At 35.0% G+C, this 18849-nt stretch overlaps 1 protein-coding gene across 5 annotated transcripts in view; it reads right to left on the reverse strand.

The window, feature by feature from the left end:
* Positions 1-441: 441 nt before the first annotated feature.
* LOC140142780 (uncharacterized) overlaps positions 442-18849 on the reverse strand; it is a 78854-nt gene continuing 60446 nt past the window's right edge. The window contains exons 5-6 of one of the 5 annotated variants that reach the window (XR_011857582.1): positions 7658-7844; positions 442-791 (exon numbers count right to left, since the gene is read on the reverse strand). The gene's annotated coding sequence lies outside the window, so the exon portion shown is untranslated. Of the gene's footprint in view, positions 792-7299; positions 7845-18849 lie in introns of all 5 variants that reach the window. The other 4 variants (XR_011857579.1, XR_011857581.1, XR_011857580.1 and 1 more) reach the window with 4 other exon arrangements.

Below are 18849 nucleotides of genomic sequence, written 5' to 3' on the forward strand. Positions count from 1 at the left end.
TGCTATGTCAGTAAGACTACTATTGCTTGTAATTGCCCATATCTCAAAACAGTCTTCAATTGTAAGCTTATCCTTGACTTCTCTCAGATATTCAGCACATAAATCCATTGCTTCAGTTACAACCATGTAACAAGCCATTTGGAGAATGCCTGTGACTGTTCAGTAAGGAGAGAGTCAAGTATCCAGTATATGCAAAATCCAAGATTTGGGCAAAGCTTTCTTCAGATCCAGGAACAGTTATCTCATCCATTGTGCTTTCTTGAAACCCTGATGAGAACATTACTTGGAAGTAGTCACTTGTACAGCTTAGCACTGCTTTATGTGCAGGAAATCTTTCATCACCAACAATGATGTTGACATCACAGAAGGTGGCCTGCTGTCTCAATTGGTTAAGTCCTGAGGAGAGAGAGACAAGTGGGATTGATTTCCACACATTGAACACATTGATTTTGTTTGAATGCTGTCATCTTGTTCTAAAAGTCAAATTAGTAGCAGCACAAACATGGGACTTAGCACACTCAAATCATATACATGTACACTACAAAGTTCTACAAAATACTAATTCTTTGTATGTGTAATGATTTGCACATCAAACAATTCTGCTACCTGTTATATATGGCAGTTCTCTCCGTCTCACAGGTTCTGCAGGTTAGGTGTCACATAAAGGCTGTTTGATGTCTTCAGACTTATTCTTGCTACTTATTGTTCAACGCTGGATGGGTTGTTATGTGGTGGGCAAGGGTTTCCTCTCAAATACAGTAGCTAATTGTGAACCATTGACTTGCTGAGATCTGCAGGAAAACAAGAAACAAATTGCAAGAGGCATGTGAGGGGTTGAGAGATTGACTGAGTGGGTGGGTGGTAGGGTGAGCAAGCACCATAAGTCTCTGCTTATCATGACATAACATGATGTGACTAATTCTTGCCCCACAACAAGCTGTGTTGTGTGAGGCTTATGGTGTATATACTGCAGATATGGTGTACAGATGTTTGTTTGGCTATGTGTCCAGTGCGCTGGCTGGGTTGGTGGGCATAAGCAAAATCTCCAAGTGTTTCAATCCAATGTGTTTCTGGAAAATTCTCCAGCAAGTGTCATGCTAGAGATTCTGAGTGACGAAGAAATTGAGATTGATACCGTTACAGAAGAACAGATTCTGCAAGCTGCATTGATTTGGCTCAAGTATTAATAAAAGGCAAACCCTGTTGTTGTTTACAGATAGATAGCAAGGAATAATAAAAATAATAACAATTTATAGTGCCTTACATAAAAAAGCATATTCATAAAGCACTTTACAGTAACCTACAAATTAAAAAGTGATCACACAATCTCTTTAATGTAAAAGAGCAAACCAACATCCTGAAGAGCCAAAATCTGGGACAAGTCCCCCATAGTGAAAAACACACACACCCAAAAGACAATTCACTCTGAAAGAAAGGAATATCTCTTCTAGTGCGCTCCAAAGTTTACAACCCGTACCACAAAAGACCTGTTCCACACATAGCTCCCCAACGTGTAGTGTAGCCCACAGGAAACCCAACATACAAACTTAACAAAAAACTAATTAGGGGTGAAATCAAAACTCGACCGGCAGTTGACCGCCCGTTCTGTCCGGTTGCTATTGTTCTAAACAATGGCAACCGGACGGAACCAGAGGGAACCGCCAGTCAAGTTTTGATTTCATCTCTAAGCTAATATTGTATACCAAATACAGTAATTTTATCAAAGAGATTCAACTGGAATGAACATGAACACTCAACACTGCACAAGAAAACAACAGAAAGAACAAAAAGCAAAACATGGCAGGCTGTAGCAGTCAAGTTATAGCTCAATCGACTATGGTGCGAGAGGTTGCGAGTTCGAACCCTGGCGGTGCCTAGTACGCTCTCGTGGAAAAATTGAGTTAGCTTGAAATTCCCCTGGACAAGGAACTCCCTGCTAATTTGTCCCGTTGTAACCCGTACGAAACTCGGGGAGATGATCCTGGTTGTGAAGGTTATTTGTGGAATGTCTAGGGTGTGCGCTCTTGAAGCAGCAAAGTCCCTGAATTGTTGTTAAATGGTTTATGGAATGATATGGGCCATAGTGGTCAGCGACAACCTGTAAAGTGTGCTGAGGCTAGTGGATCAACGTCTAGGCGTTGTGCCTGTGCGTAGCGCACTATAAATCACTGCGCTTTTTTTAAGGGCATCTGCACAAGATGTCCTATAGCCTGTGCAAAATGTTTCCTCATTATTATACTATTGAATTCAAATACACGAAGAATAGCATTACAGATTCTTGATAAAAATGTTGCATAATTTAAATTAAATGCACTGATAATAGAATAAACAGATGTTATAAAAATAAGCCTATGATTCATGGCATAAAAGAATCATCCATTTGCTGTCTAGTGTAGATATCAAGGCACGCAACTTGTGATGGCAAGCATATATCTTGCTGTCTCTTGTAGATAGCAAACCATACAACATGTCTATTGAAGATAGCAAAGTATACAATATGCTGTCTCCCATAGCTAGCAAGGCATGTAAGTTGCTGTCTACTGTAGACAGAAAGACATACAACTTTCAGCCAAGCAGTTATTTGGATACACTGATGTCTATACTTGAGTACTTTTCAAAACTTGCTCTCTTCAGTAGGCATTTAATTACCAGTATGTAGACAGCAAGTTGTAAATGTATGCCTTGCTTTCTACAGTAGACAGGAAATTGTATGCATTGGTGATTGGTATGTACAGTAGACAGCACATGTGTACCTTGCTATTTACAGTACCAGTAGGAGAATCTCTAATAATAGAAAATAAATAAGCAATGGATGCAAAATTGCTGCCCACTACTGAAAGTGGGAGGTTTTTATTTTTGTGTTTAATATCAGAAGGTTCACAAATTAAAAAGCTCCCAATTGCTTTTTTTTTTTTTTTTTTTTTTTTTACTCATAAGCCTTAATGTGTAACTGTTTGTAAATGTGACACGATCTGGTCCATGTGGGCCAAAGCAGGCATTTTTGAAAATTGAGTTATTGTAATTATTACATTCTATATACAATAGGCTATCATTTACTGAAAACACAAGGTCTAGCATACTTGGTTATAAAGTTATGAAGTTTTTTGATGTCTATTTCTAATGTATTTTATTGTTTTTTTCTCCATATTTTGACCTTTATCTCAGTTTCAAATTTGCCTTCTTTGGCCCCCATGGACCAGATTGTGTCACAAATGCTAATACCGGTATAATAAACTGCATGACTGCTCCAAACAGATCAGATCACACAAAAATTAATACCGCAAAAATTGCACGCTTTACTATAAATTGCATTATATACATCCTGTCAAATCTATATAGAAATGAATTTAAATTGAAGTGAAATTAATGCTAAATATTTTTCTCTACTTTACTCTCTTTTCTAGATTGCAAATTATTTTGTGCCATGTGTACTTTCAGATCCAAAAAACTTTGTAACAAACAGCAAGGGATACAGCTTTTATATTACATTGACTGCATATAGAATAACTTGGTACATGTGCAACAAGTATATTCACACAAATGTCATCTGTTGCATGCAGCATTTACAGGGTGTCCCAAAAGTCTCGATACCATTTTAAACGTACATAACTCTAGTATACAGCACCCGACAACAAAAGTGAAGGTATCGTTGAAAAGAGGAAACTCTGGCAATTGTTTTGACACCACATTTGACTTAAGCCACTAGCATATTAAAGAATCTACGGTGAAACAGTTGGGCATATTACACACAAAACTATACAATAAGTTTACAGCACATCTTCGGATCCCAAGTATCCACGACCTCCTCTTAACTTCTAGACCAATGTTCCCCATTCAATTCAAATGCATATATCAAATATTTCTCGTATTATAAAAATAGACTATCAAGATGATATATAACACCCAGAAATATGTACTTATGCTTTGATTTTATTAGGAAATTGAGGCAGTAAAAGCTATCTTCTGAAGTTGTGTAATATTGGATTCTTCAATTCGCTGCTCTCTCACACGATTCTTGCACCAGGACTGTAAGGACATTAATTCGCATGATGGATGATGAAAGATGGGGAGGTCAACATATAAGTATCGCTCTTCATTTTGTAATTAAAACCCAAGGAAACAACCAGTTGTTTTCCTTTACAAGTGTTCCAAAGTCAAGGCATATTCTAAACATGAATTTTCACATTTGATCTTCATTGGTGCTTCATGTGATCAGGGCCAGGGTTGAAACTTCTATTTGAATATACATGTATATAACCATTGTTAGATTGAAAATTTTATGAAGAAATGATTTCAATATACAGGGTGTCCCAGAATGAATTATACCGAGAAAGATGGAATTATTTAGGTATAAATGGCATATCTATTGGTCATATTGTTTTGCATTTTAAGTTTTATATATATTTAGCTTTCTCAGATTTTTTAGATTTTAAAAATTGGACGTTTCTAGTAGAAGTTAGAGAGGATTGCGTAAAAATTGTGAATTCCAGGTTTTGACAAAGCAACCTATTTTGAAAATCTGTAAAATTACTAACCGTTCAGCAGAAAGTTATTTGAAAATGTTCTTACTTCTACTAAATAGTCGATATCTATCGTTTATTTATGATGTTACGAAGCAATCCTTGTATGGAATAAAGGATTTGCTACGCATGAGTGACCTTAAACTATTATTTCTTTGGCGGCAGTTTTGAAGACAATTATTGCGGTGTGTGAGTTTCATCATTTGAAATGCCGGCAGAGATGGAGTTTTCATAAATGTATAGAGAAGGTTCGTCCTTAGTGTCACAGCATGCATTTATGTCCACAGTATATGGGCAAACCCACAGATACGTAATGAAGAAGATTAAAATTTACTGCGGAGGATCCTTGAGGAAGTTATATCCTCTGTGATAATGACATTTTTGGGTAAAAATTTTGGTAGAAATCACATAAAAAGTATGTTTATCAACCTAAATATCTGATGTCATATTGAAATGTTTCACTTAATCCCATATCAAGAATTATTTAGCATTTTAAGCTCTACATCTGTGCCAAAGTTGGTGTATATATTTCCTATAAAAGAATGTAAGATTTCTCCAATATATTGCACAGTGCGGCTGAAGGATGGTTAAAGAATCCACGTGTTATGATGCCTTGCAGTGTAAATTACACATGCAGTTTTCGTCCATTTTCAGTAATAGCAATGTCACGCCAAAACGAATCAAGCTATTTCCATGAAAGTCACAGAATAAGTAGGAGACATGTGTGGCATTGTATTGCATTTTTTAAGATTAGATATACTGTTGACTATATATTTTTGATATTTTGTCCAAACACGGTATAAATCATTCTGGGACACCTTGTATCATCATCAACCATACCATAACAGAATAAAAAAAGATTTTTCTTCAAAATTTTACTAGAAAAGAAGGCGAAGAGCGAAGTCTTAAAATCGATTTTATAATTCTCAACGTAACGATATTTTTTGTGCAGTATTGACATGTCGCATTTGAGTTGAATTGTTCATTGGTCATGTATATCTTATTAATGAAGGAAAATGTATCATGTTGGGTGGTATCCAAATAATTGCATGAATGTACTCTTTCCAAATATGTATTTTGATTTCCCTTCGGCCAATCATAGCGAAAGATATGACGGTTCAAAAAGGTATCGAGACTTTTGGGACACCCTGTACAATTTCCACACATTTACAAGTTACAATGTAGTCAATCTGATACAATTATAGGGAGGGTACATGTACATTGCTGCTGTACCTACTCCAGCTTTGATTCACTTTTCTTCAAATGGGGTTGACACACAAGGCACTTCCACCAACCCAAGTTTGCGCTTGTCAAAAGTATATTCTGGATAAAAGCGCTTTTTTATATCCAATATTCCGTCTTTAACAACATCTCCAATTACCATTGTAGGCATATCACTGTCAAAGTTACAGGTAACCCTGTTCACTTGGTCTGGCACTTCCATTTGGCCTCTTGTAACCAGGCAGCAGTTATTACCATGCTCCACAAAGAACGAATATCTAGCTAATGTGGTATCAACAGAGACATCCAGTAATTCATTGGTAGCTGGTTTATACAGAGCAACTACGACAGCCTGGTATCCATAATGGCTGCCATCAGGATTGGGACCTGCTCTACATTGCTCCCCTGTGACTAATATCTGTTCTGTTGGTAGTAAAAAAGCAAACGGTCTTTGAAATGGTATGTCGTCTACAAGCAATTCCCACGATTTGCTGAGAATACTGAATCGTTGAATGATACTCGGAGTCTGGCACCCAACATCACCTATCACGTAAATATATTCTTTTATTTGCAACATTCCAGGACAGCATAACATTTTAGGGATTGGTGGGAGCAAGATCCATTCATTCTTCCCAGACACATACTGAAAAAAGTTATTTTTCAAAAGCCATTGGTTGTGATCTTCTTCATCTCTATAATCCTGCCCACAATATTCAATATAAATTACAGCATATAATTGATTCTCATTGCTGACAAATAGTTTCACCACACTTTCTTTCCTTGTAGAATAAGGATATTGATTAGGAATATCACCCAAATTAGTGATCTTATAACATGCAGTTTTAGTTTGGCATATTAACGAAACAATTGGAGCAGAACTGGAATCATCATAGCCACAGTCATCTAATCTGGCTGTAATAGTGTTTCTAGTAGCAAACCACTCTGGGTGACTTTTGACCAATGGCGGTGAAGCTGTATCCATGGCAACACTCAACTTGACAACCTCCTCTACCATGACCTTACACTCTGGCATGGCTAGTAACTCATCACCAAGGATCTCCCTGAGTCTACCAACTGGTACCAGACCAAGCCGGATCTTCTTCAGGATGTTAACTGCATGAACTTTGCGCTGTTCCCAATCAAACTTGAGCCAAGTCAATGCCACTTGCAGAATCTGTTCTTCTGTCATGGTGTCCGTCTCAATTTCTTCATCACTCAGAATCTCTAGCATGACACTTGCTGAACAATTTTCCAGAAACACTTTGGACTGAACACACTTGGAGAAGTTCTGAATAAGGTGACTTCTGTACAATTGTGCAATATCTGACAGATTGCTATGTTCGCTTGTAATTGACCATATCTCAAAACAGTCTTCAATTGTAAGCTTATCCTTGACTTCTCTCAGATATTCAGCACATAAATCCATTGCTTCAGTTACAACCATGTAACAAGCCATTTGGAGAATGCCTGTGACAGTTTGTAAGGAGAGAGTAAAGTATCCTGTATACAGAAATTCCAAGATTTGGGCAAAGCTTTCTTCAGTTCCAGGAACACTTACCTTGTCCATTGTGCTTTCTTGAAACCCTGATGAGAACATTCGTTGAAAGTAGTCACTAGTACAGCTTATAACTGCTTTATGCGCAGGGAATCTATGATCACCAACAATGATGTTGATATCACAGAAGGCTGCCTGTTGTCTCAACTGGTTAAGTCCCGAAGATAGACGAAACAAGTGGGATTGATTTCCCACACGCTGTACATACTGATCTTGTTTGACTTCTGTCATCATCCTCAAATTAGTATGTAGCAGTGCAAACAGGGGACTTAGGACACTCAAATTCGATTTACACTACAAAGTTCTACAAATAACAATTCTTTGTATGTGTAATGATTTGCACATCAAACAATTCTGCTACCTTGGTATGGCAATTCTGTCAGTTTAACATGCTCTGCTGGTCTGGTGTCACTTAAGTATGTTGGATGTCTTCAGACAGTTGGTCTAGTTGTAATTGCTACTGTTTGCTCAACACTAAATGGGTTGTTATGTGGTGGGCAAGGATTTCTTCTCAACTAGTTCAGTGCTAATTGTGTACTTGCTGAGATCTGTAGGAAAACAAGAATACACAAATTGTAAGAGAGTGGGTGAGGGAGGTAAGTGAGCGAGTCAGCAAGCAGTAAGCACCAATTTGTCTAGAGCTACTAAAAAAATAGACATGCAGTTCTTCATGAACCTTGTGCTTCTTTTTAGATGCACATTCCAATTTTTAGACATGAACATGTAATGTTGATGAACATCTAGGTATAGTGCCTGTGCATAGCGCACTATAAATTACTGGGCTTTTTTTAAAATTAAAAAACACGAGCAAAGCAAAGAAAAACAAATGTGATTCATATTCAAATTTATTTATTTCCATTTTATTTTCATATACAAAATTGTACATCTAAACAAACAGCAAACAAAAGAATACAATTGACCGGAAGGAAAATGAGGCCTGGATAAACCAACCACAAAACAAAATTTGTTGCAAAAATAACAAGAACAAAATCACATGAGACTTGACATGCAAGGCCAATAAGACAAGACGGACTGTGCCCCCCCCCAAAAAAAAAAAAGGAAAGGAAAAAAAAGTTATAAACTGAAATCATATTTTGTTTAAGCTGATTACGAAAATGTTTAATGGATTTGCAAGTCATATACAGATTGCTGTATCATTTGTAAAAACAAAACCTTTCTCACAAAGTAGGGGCTGAGAGTAAAATTGTACTACATGTATTGTGTTTGGGAGTGGCCTTCTCTTTTCTCTAGCTGTTTTCTTCCATTTCTTGCTTTGTTTATCAAAGCTATCTAGGCCAGCATGCATATTTATTAGCCTACACTGGCTATCCAGGCTTGTGCATTTGTATGAGCTTGGAACAGTCCATTGTTTTCCATGGATTAGCATGTGTCCCTCACGGACCAACCTGGGTAAACAAACAAACAAACAAACAAACAAAACAAGAACACCCGACCAATCATCCATACTTTGTAACCAAAAGGTCCATCCGCCCATCATACAATTGTTTTTTCATCACTTCACTGCTGTTTATAAATTACAACTTTCATACCATGTTTACATGAAACAGAGCTGATGGAGGTCTCATGACCTTTGTAATATATGCAAATTTTCAGTTCAGGGAAACCGGGCTATCCAAGTGACGATAGCTTAAGGCAGTGTAATACCCATTGGTGTTTTGCTGCAGTACTACAATACATTTGCAGTGGGGCATGACAATAAAAATTGTACCATAATTATGAATCAAAAGTCTGTATGAGATTTCTTATATATTTGAGACCATGTTTGAAGAAATTAGACCACTTTTAACATTTGACCTCCGGTTTGACATTTAACCTATAAAAATTACTCATAACCACTACACTAGCTTTCAGAGATAAACAACACTCTCTTGTCCGTGCTCGGCATACACAGCGTAAACACAGAAGTGGGGTTCTGATTAGCTGATTAAAAAATCATCCTACAATCGTAAAACAGCCAATTATGCATCAAGCTTCATTCAGCGCAGAGTGGTGCTCATGAAGAGAATACAAAGCCCTGTGTATGTCATAAAGGCGTCAATGAGCAAGAGTGCAGTTCTTATCTGAAAGCTAGTGTGGATTGAGCACTGTAGAACATACTGTATGACAAAAATGGATATACCAGTATATTACAATATAAATGTGACCATTTCTAAGTTTTGTCGCGTGATTTATGACCATTGTGGGACCCAAAGGGAGCATAGAAAAAATGAAACCAGCCCTAGTTTTATCATTTGAGTTGTAAAAAGATGCCAAATAAGATTGGTTCCAATAATCTAACAAAAACAAATACCCCAAAACATAACACAATGCTCTAGTATAAATCTGTTTCATTTGTTCATTTATTAATTTTCAGTCAATCATAGTACATAGAAATATAATGTTAATAATAGCACACATAAATAACAAGAGAGTGAAGGAATTACAGGAAAGGCTATTCTTGAGGCCCGAAAGTCTGCAGATTTAGAGTGCCTTAAATAAAACATATAACATCCACAACAAAGTGCTTTTCCTGTAACCTACAAATTAAAAATGATCAGATCATCACACAATCTCTAATGTAAAAGAGCAATTTAACTACACGGCACACCCTGAAGAGCCACATCAGGGGCAAGTCTCCAACACCAAAAATTACACTCACAAAAGACAATTCACTCTGAAAGAAATGAATGTCTCTTCTAGTTCACTCCAAAGAGTACATTTTGTACACCCCCAACCCCAAAGACCCATCCCCATATGGCTCTCCAAAGAGTGGCTGACTCCCCCATCAAAAACAAAGCAATTAAATAAGCTAATATTGAACACTAATAACAGGGATTACAATTACACACACAGTGACAAACCCATCAAACTGTACACCGAATAGGAAAAATATAGGTCAAACAAAATGGCATCTTGTGCAGTAAGGAAATTCAGAGAACAAAATGTTTCCACAAGCAATCATACATGTACCAATGAATTCAAATACATGAAGAATTAGCATTACACAATCTTGATACAAATGCTGCATAAGCATAATAAGTCTACTAAATGGTGGCAAGCCATACAACTTGTTGCCTAGCCCTACTGAAAAAAAAAAAAAAAAAAAAGCGCAGTGATTTATAGTGCGCCACGCACAGGCATTAACGCCTAGACGTTGATCCACAAGCCTCAGCACACTTTACAGGTTGTCGCTGACCACTATGGCCCCACATCATTCCATAAACCATAAAACAACAATTCAGGGACTTAGATGCTACAAGAGCACACACCCTAGACATTCCACAAATAACCATCGCAACCAGGATCAGCTCCCGAGTTTCAGACGGGTTACAACGCGACAAATTAGCAGTGAGTTCCTTGTCCAGGGAATTTCAAGCTTTAGAACTCAATTTTTCCACGTGAGCGTACTAGGCACCGCCAGGTTTCGAACCCGCAACCTCTCGCACCATAGTCTAATGCCTTAACGATTGAGCTAACTTGACTGCTAGAAATAACAAGGCATGCAACTAAATATCTACGCATGATGGCAATTAAAAGCCACACAAATTACTGTCTACTGTAGATAGCAAATCGTACAACTTGATGTCTAATATTGAAGATAACAAGGTATACAATTAGCTGTCTACTAAAGGCATGAACTTGTTGTCTACTGTGGCTAGCAAGGCATGTAAAGTTGCTGTCTACTGTAGATTTATAGCAAGGCATTCAACTTCATGCCTACTTTTGATAGAATGGTATTCAACTTGCTGTCTACTTTAATAAATATACAACTTGTTGTCTGCTTTACAGAGGTAGATATACAAGTTAATTGTTGCACATATATATCACCACTTGAAAATGGGACCAATACAAACTTTCCATTAACAATTGAAGCCTCAGAAACAAATGAAGCCTCAAAAACAACAATAAGGGTTCATATTGAAATACCCTACCACGTTTTCACACAGAAAGAAGGCAGGATTCCCCTCGGTAAGCGTGCGCCTCAGGAAAGCTCGGTCATAAAACGGATGGATTATATGCATCAGTGATACACCCTGCCCAAGATTTTAACAAAAGTAGGCTAGCACAGGAAAGCTGCAGGATGGCGCACACCTTCCTGTGTAAGGGAATTTCAATATGAGCCCTAAGATTAATTATCATCTATATGCATCTAAATTGGTGGGTTTCATACTGATATCTGCATTGTAATTGTTACTTGATATGTGCAGAATGTCATAAATAAAAAAAAATTGTTGATATTATGGTTAATGTTTGAAAAATATACTGATACCCAAAAATGCCTGTTTCGGAGGCTTCACTTGCAAGTTAACACCATACTTAACAAATGGGTGAAAAAATTAACATGTGATCTACAATATCTGCCGCATAGAATCATTGATTCAATACACACAAGAAAATAACAGCTTAGATAATTCCAACAGTGTTGTTTTCAAAAAAACTACTTCTGCAATGTTTAACCATTGTTAACATGAAGCCTCCGAAACAAAACAAAAAATGACTTGCTGTGATAATTTAATTTTTGTCACAACTGAAATTCAATACTTAGAAGCAAAGCATGAAAATTGGTAATTGTGATATGTTTTACCTATTTTTTCATGAAAATTGGTAATTGTGATATGTTTTACCTATTTTTTCATGTCAACTTGTACATTGTAGTAGCTTAGCCAAATATTTTACTTTTATGATCACCTGTGTTGTTAACTGAAGCCTCCGAAACACAAATCGCTTGAATTGCCAATTCTAAAAAATAATTCCAATTTCTGTGAAACTTGGCTGGGAGGTTCCTTTCATCAAGTAGTATTTGTACATGAAGTTAGACATTCAAATTATTTTAGGAACCCAATTAAAACTTAACTAAAATATGTTTAAGGTTGGGAAATTTCCATTGTAAATGACACTTGATGTTAAAAATTTTCAAAACTGCAATTACAAACATAGCAAAACATAGTATAAAATTTAACTTATATCTGTTGACTTACTTTGGAATGGGATTTCACATGTATTCCAGCTTTCATGTCATAATTTTCTGAGCTTGTGTAAAATACATTTTTGCTTACCGTATTGTTTGCAATAAACGCCCCGGGGGCATTGCATTTTTCCAAAAGGGGGGCGTTTATTGGAAGTGAATTGTCAGTGAAAAAAGCTTAAAAATCATGTTAAATTTCCCGATGGTGCTCCTATTAAAAGGAGGGATTTACACTATACATGATGGCGGCGCAAACGGAAAATGATATTTTCGTGGGGAATACAACAAAATTACACATGTAAGTGCATGGAATGGAAACAGGACGGTTCGCACCCTTTCAATTTCGGACCCGTGCACTTTCGCCCACTTTCAATTTCGCACCCGTGCACTTTCGCCCCCTTTTTAAACCGCGGGTAATGTGCTGCTGTTGATTGATGATGCACGATCGATCGCTTCAACTCCCGGCGGTACAGTGGGGTGTTGTATGTGTATAGTATTGGTTGACTTTTGAGTGTTGATTGTCTGTGTTTGCAGTACCGGTACTGGGTCCAGCGTGTACAAAAGCAAATAGTATGTTGATGGACTCTCCGGTTCGATTGAATTTAATAGGCCTATATTATTACGATATATTAAATGTGCTTCGACTAAAAATTGGTATTCATTATGTTTTTGATTTGTTATTTTGTTTTACTTAGGCCTATTTTATTTTATTTCATTTCTATTTTATTTTATTTTAAGCCTATTAATTATTTTTATTATATTATTATTATTATTAGCCTATTATTATTATATTAATTATTATTATATTATTGTTATTAGAATTATGTTACCTTTTTAGTACTTTATAATAGGCTATATAATTTAGTATTCAATTATTTATGGCCTAAAGTATCAAATTTATAGGGCCTAATATTGATATGGCCAAAAATATGATGGCTTATAATTTATAATTTTATCCCATCTTTATGTTGCGAATTGATCTTCTTTGACATGACACTAATGGAAAAAAAATATTTAGCAAATTTCTCAAAGACAAATGCGCACAAGCAAAACAAATGCCTGCAGCAGCTTTTGCGATAATGCTGTGCCGACTTTCACCACCTTTCTCACCATGAGTATTAGCTGCCACTAGTACGCCGAAAAGTTACCGGGCGTGACATGGGTTCAATCAATGCAATGGTAGCCTACCGTGACTAGGCAGTAGCACGCATATATTCGTCCCAGAACCCGGGCCCAGAACACACCGCATCGGATCGATTGCTTGACAAGTCTCCGGCCACGTGATTGTATAAAGTGTGACTCCTTCAACCCATTATGTAATGAATGACTTACGCGAAAGCGCCGGGTATGGTGTGGGTCCAATCAATGGTAGGGTACCGTAAACAGACACATAAAAGTGCCATATGCCTCTTGACGCACGATCGTAAAATATTATTAATCAGGAAAGTTTTCTGTTCGTTTTAATGAGAAATGTAAATAATGAACCAAATGTTTTAACTTGTATGTCTTTTAATGAATGATGTATTTTGTCTGTGTTCTTAATTAATTTAATATATATTTCTACAAGTGTTACGTAAATTGTATAAAACAAAGAAATGTAAATACTTTTTAATGAATTTTGATATATTTGATGTATGATTTTTTGATGTTTATGCATTTTTATGTTTTTAAAAAATTCTTACATATATAGGGCTTATGTATAATTCTACAAATTGTTATGTATATTGTTTTTATGACACAGAGCCCCTGTAATAGCAGATTTATCTGAAAGGTAGCCCTGTATAAATATGGTTTTAATTAATAACATAAAGTAAATAAACAAATTTGTGGAAAAAATGCTATCCAATTCTGCATTGTAAATGATTGACATTTATGTGTTCATGATTCATTTTGTTTACTGGCCTGTCAATCACGGACTCATTATGACGATGCTTTATTAACACCACGGCACATCTTATATCTTAATCTGCTAAATATGCCGACAATTTTAAGGCGGGATGTTTGAACTCAAGATGTCAATAATGTAATATAGCATCTATTTCTTAGATAATAAAGATCGTGTAAAGGAGATGAATTTCTTTCTTTATTTTTCTTTCTTTTTCCTTTTTTTGTTTGTTTTTATAGTGCCTTTTTTCTTATTTTTTTTAATCAAGAAAGCTGCTTTGTCTTTTGAACCCTGTTTTGTTTTTGGATGTTGCTGCACATAATAAACAGTTTTAAACAATCAATTTATTTCTATCAATTAGATTTGTTCAGTTCATCTTAATTTCTTTGGATTTCGTTTTTTCTTTCCCTTTCTTTCTTTATTTCCTTTCTTTCTTTTTTCGTTTGCATGATCAGGATATAGGGGTCCGACGCATAAATGACATCTATCTTAAAGGAGTATTTCGTGATCCTAGTATCATCTTTTTATGGCATTTTTTGTAGACATGGTAGATAGGCCTATGCTTGAAAAAATCTTATTCCCAAAATTTCAGTTGATTCGATTTTGCATTATGCGAGTTATGCATGACTATGTGTATTACACTGCTCCATAGGCCACTGTTGTAATTTCGTTCTGGTACACCAGAACGTAATTCAAAATTGACGATATTTTTGCTAGACGAATTAAATCTGCAAGAATTATTTTTTGGACATAAACATTATGTAGCCAGAGGTTACTTTCCAGTGGTATAAAAATCTCAATTTTTTTGAGAAAAGTGAGGGGATAATAATAATAATAATAATAATAATAATAATAATAATAATAATAATAATAATAATAATAATAATAATAATAATAACTTTATTTATACACGGTAAAACATGTTCAATACAATATTGATCTTCCACATGTCCGTGTGGATATTAAAACATTACTAAAATATAAAATATAAAAGTTTGTAAAGATAATTATAATGCAAAAATGTACATAGACTAATACAATATTTCACTAAGAGACAAAAAATTTATAATAAATGAATATGATAAAAATAATCTGCATTCATCCTCATATCATTGTTATTCTTCTTCTTCTTATTATTATTATCATATTATTATCATTATATTATATTATTAAATAAACTTTGTTTATATTATTAACATTGTTATTATTATTATTATTATCATCATATTATTATTATTATCATCATATTATATTATTAAATTAACTTTGTTTATATGTTTTGTGTTACTCCCCCATTGGATGTTGTGTCATACTTTCATTGTTTTTAATTTTATCCATTGCTTGTTGACACTTGTATCCTTTTGGATCCATCCTTTGGTCGTCAGTTGGAACACATTTTCACTGTTTTTATACATATATTTGTGTATATTCTCAGTCATCCAGGTAAATAAAATATCAAGTTGATTTAATTAAAATCTAGTCAACTGGACTTACTATTTATTGACTGGCGGCGTTTCTCAGTTCTGTGACCCGTCACGGGTCACTGACCAATCGCCACCGAAAAATCAGACGGCTTGAGGAAGCATCCAGGATAGGATGTGAAACGTCGCCAGTCAATAAATAGTAAGTCCAGTTGACTAGATTTTAATTAAATCAACTTGATGTTTTTATACATATTATAATTAATAATTAAATATAAATTTATTATTATTATTACTATTTATTTACTTTAATAAGTTTTCACAAGGTGTGAGTAATTTTTGTTAATTTTTGTTAATTTTTATGGACAGGATTTTAAGATACAGTAGGACCTTGTAAAAAAGTTTCTTTTTGAGGCCAGTTTATTATAATAAGATTGATGAGTCATCACAGAACAGAATCATACAGCCTGCTGTCTACTGCAGAGTGCAGATAGGCATGCAACTTAAATGTATACATGTAATTTACTAAATGGTGGCAAGCCATACAACTTGAAAATAGCAAGGCATGCAACTTGTTAAATACTACATACGCATGATGGCAAGCCACACATATTGCTGTCTTCTGTAGATACATGTAGCAAAGCATACAACTTGATGTCTATTGAAGATAAATTACAATCTGCTGTCCACTAAAGATATTAAGGCATGAACTTGTTTTCTACAGTAGATAGCAAGGTATGTAGGCCTACAACTGCGATATGTATACTGTAAATATCACAGGCATACAACTTGCCATATACGGTACTGAAAATATCATAGGCATAAAACCTGTTTTCTACTGTAGAAAGCAATACATAAAACTTATATGGTCGAATCCAACCAAAAGTGTCCACGGGCCAAAAATAAAAGTCCGAAATAAAGATGTCTCCACAATTTTTTCCTTTTGCCCATTGATTGATGACATATTGGCCTTATAGGAACCAAAAGTGCCATTACTAATCTTGAAAAATAAATCCAGGGACGTGTGATAGTAAATGTGATATCAAAACCCAATGTTATACCTACGAATACCACTAGGATGCTTTCACTATCGCAATACTAATCAACCTAAAACAAATGGAATATTCCCATTTAACGCTTTTTTCGTGTAATGTAGACCACAGGGTGTCAGGAAAATGCTAACTCAACCAGAAAATATTTGTTTTTATTTTTATAACGCGATCAATATGATATTAGTCAATTTATGCTAGTTTATTTTTGAAAATGAAGTTTAGGTCAGTTTCTGTATTTTATTTATCAAATGAGTATGAATCAATTTACACTTTGTATAAGAACGAGTATGATATATGTTTTCAAGAATATTAGGAATTATAAGCATACACCTAACGCTTTATACAATGAAAAGGTGAACAAACCCGGGTATTCGTAGGTAACATGAGCGATTTAACAATATCTATATTGAGTTTATAGGTTTAAATTTTGCTATTATGGTAATGAATTAATAAAATGGTAGTTTTAGATTTCTTTCAGATGGTACGTCCAAATGAATAAATGCTATTACCTTAGATCAAAATTTTTTGATGCTTTTAGCAAGATTTTGACCACTTCATTTTGATATACAAGTAGTTAATCAGCAATTTTACATAATAAATAATTGTTGAATGAATCCGTATATGGGTAATAATAGTGTGCTGGGGTACCGCTTAAAGTTTTGACAATTAATTTCCATTGGTAGGGACACTTCATTACACATGTCATGTATTATGCTGTATTCGTAAGTAACATTTCAGTATTTGTAGGTAAGCATTAGACTTTTGGTGGATATCGTAATCAAAACTTCATTTTATAAAGCACTTTGAATGTATTATTTTCTTTATGTGCGTTTATTGATACTTTAGACCCTATCATGTATTAATAATGTCGGTTCACAGCGGTTGAAAGAGGATTGAAGTAAGAAACAAAGGCACTAAAGTGACTTTAATTTGCTTAATTGCACACAAATCGCTTAAAACCGTTATTGCAGACTTGTGAAGTCCATCTTGGAGTCAGTTACGTCTTGTGGCCTTTCATTTGAGGGCAACTACAATTAGCTTTATACCAGGGTCCATCAATGTGTTGTCTAGATCATGAGACAATGAGAACAGTCGTTTTTTCCATGGTATTCGTAGGTAACCTTAGCGAAAACGTCAAAAGTTACCTTGAATAAATCAATTTGGACACAAATTACTCAGAAACCAGAAGGTCGGTAAACATTTAAAATGAAGCACACATGACAGTTGACAAATCCAAGTATTTATCCCCTTCTAATCTTCTTTGAATCTGATTTTTCTTTCAAATGAGCAGACCGTCGTCTATTTCAGTACATATTTTTCACCAATTAAGCCGTATTTAGTTTTGCATGGTGGGCATGTATGTGAATTCGCAACTTTCATTGACATATGATTTGATAGCAAACATACAGGCCTTCGTTATGTACCAATATGGGCATTGGCATGAATGGCGGTGTTTCACAATACTGTCATGATGTCAAAGTGTATTCGTAGGTAACATTCGGTTACCGAAATTTACCTACTAATACTTGCTTTTATTGTTGACATCTCAGAAATATTTAAACGCAGGTTATTGAAACTTGGTAGAAATAAAGAGTGTATTACCCTGCACCTATTGCTTAACTATTGTTTACTATTCTCTCACTTTGTGGAAATGGCACAGCTTTTAACATGTATTCGGAGGTAATGCATATTTTTTACCAAACCTACCTTTGTGCCATTTAGAATTTCTGGCAGCTAAACACAATAATAAAGATGTCCGAATGCAATGCATTTCAGTATTGGATATATCAAAGCTTGTATCAACTGCGCATTTATTAGTGATTTCCATTTTTTAAAGATATATCTAGTGCTATGAAAAATTGTATTCGTAGGTAATGTAAAAAAATACCACTCAAAAAATGATCACAAAAAATTCATAATTATGTACAAATATGTGAAAAATTGAACAGGCAATCTTTGAATACATACCTTTCAGGAAATCAATTTAGATTCAATCCAATGACTTCTTTTCATAAATGATTTAGATGTTTTTAAAAATACTTTAAGAAATATTTTGAAAAAATGGGTAAAAATAGCATGTTTTGGGGTCTCTGTGTCTAAGTTTTTCACAGAAGGGGTCTTATTATATATGGCTAAGCGTGTGATCAAGCGAATAAACACAATACAAAAAACGAATGCCAATTGATTAATACTTTTAAGTTATGGCCCTGAACATGCCGTGTACACTTT

This window comes from Amphiura filiformis, chromosome 20 (genome assembly GCF_039555335.1).
Source record: "Amphiura filiformis chromosome 20, Afil_fr2py, whole genome shotgun sequence".
In the NCBI taxonomy this organism is placed as follows: domain Eukaryota; kingdom Metazoa; phylum Echinodermata; class Ophiuroidea; order Amphilepidida; family Amphiuridae; genus Amphiura; species Amphiura filiformis.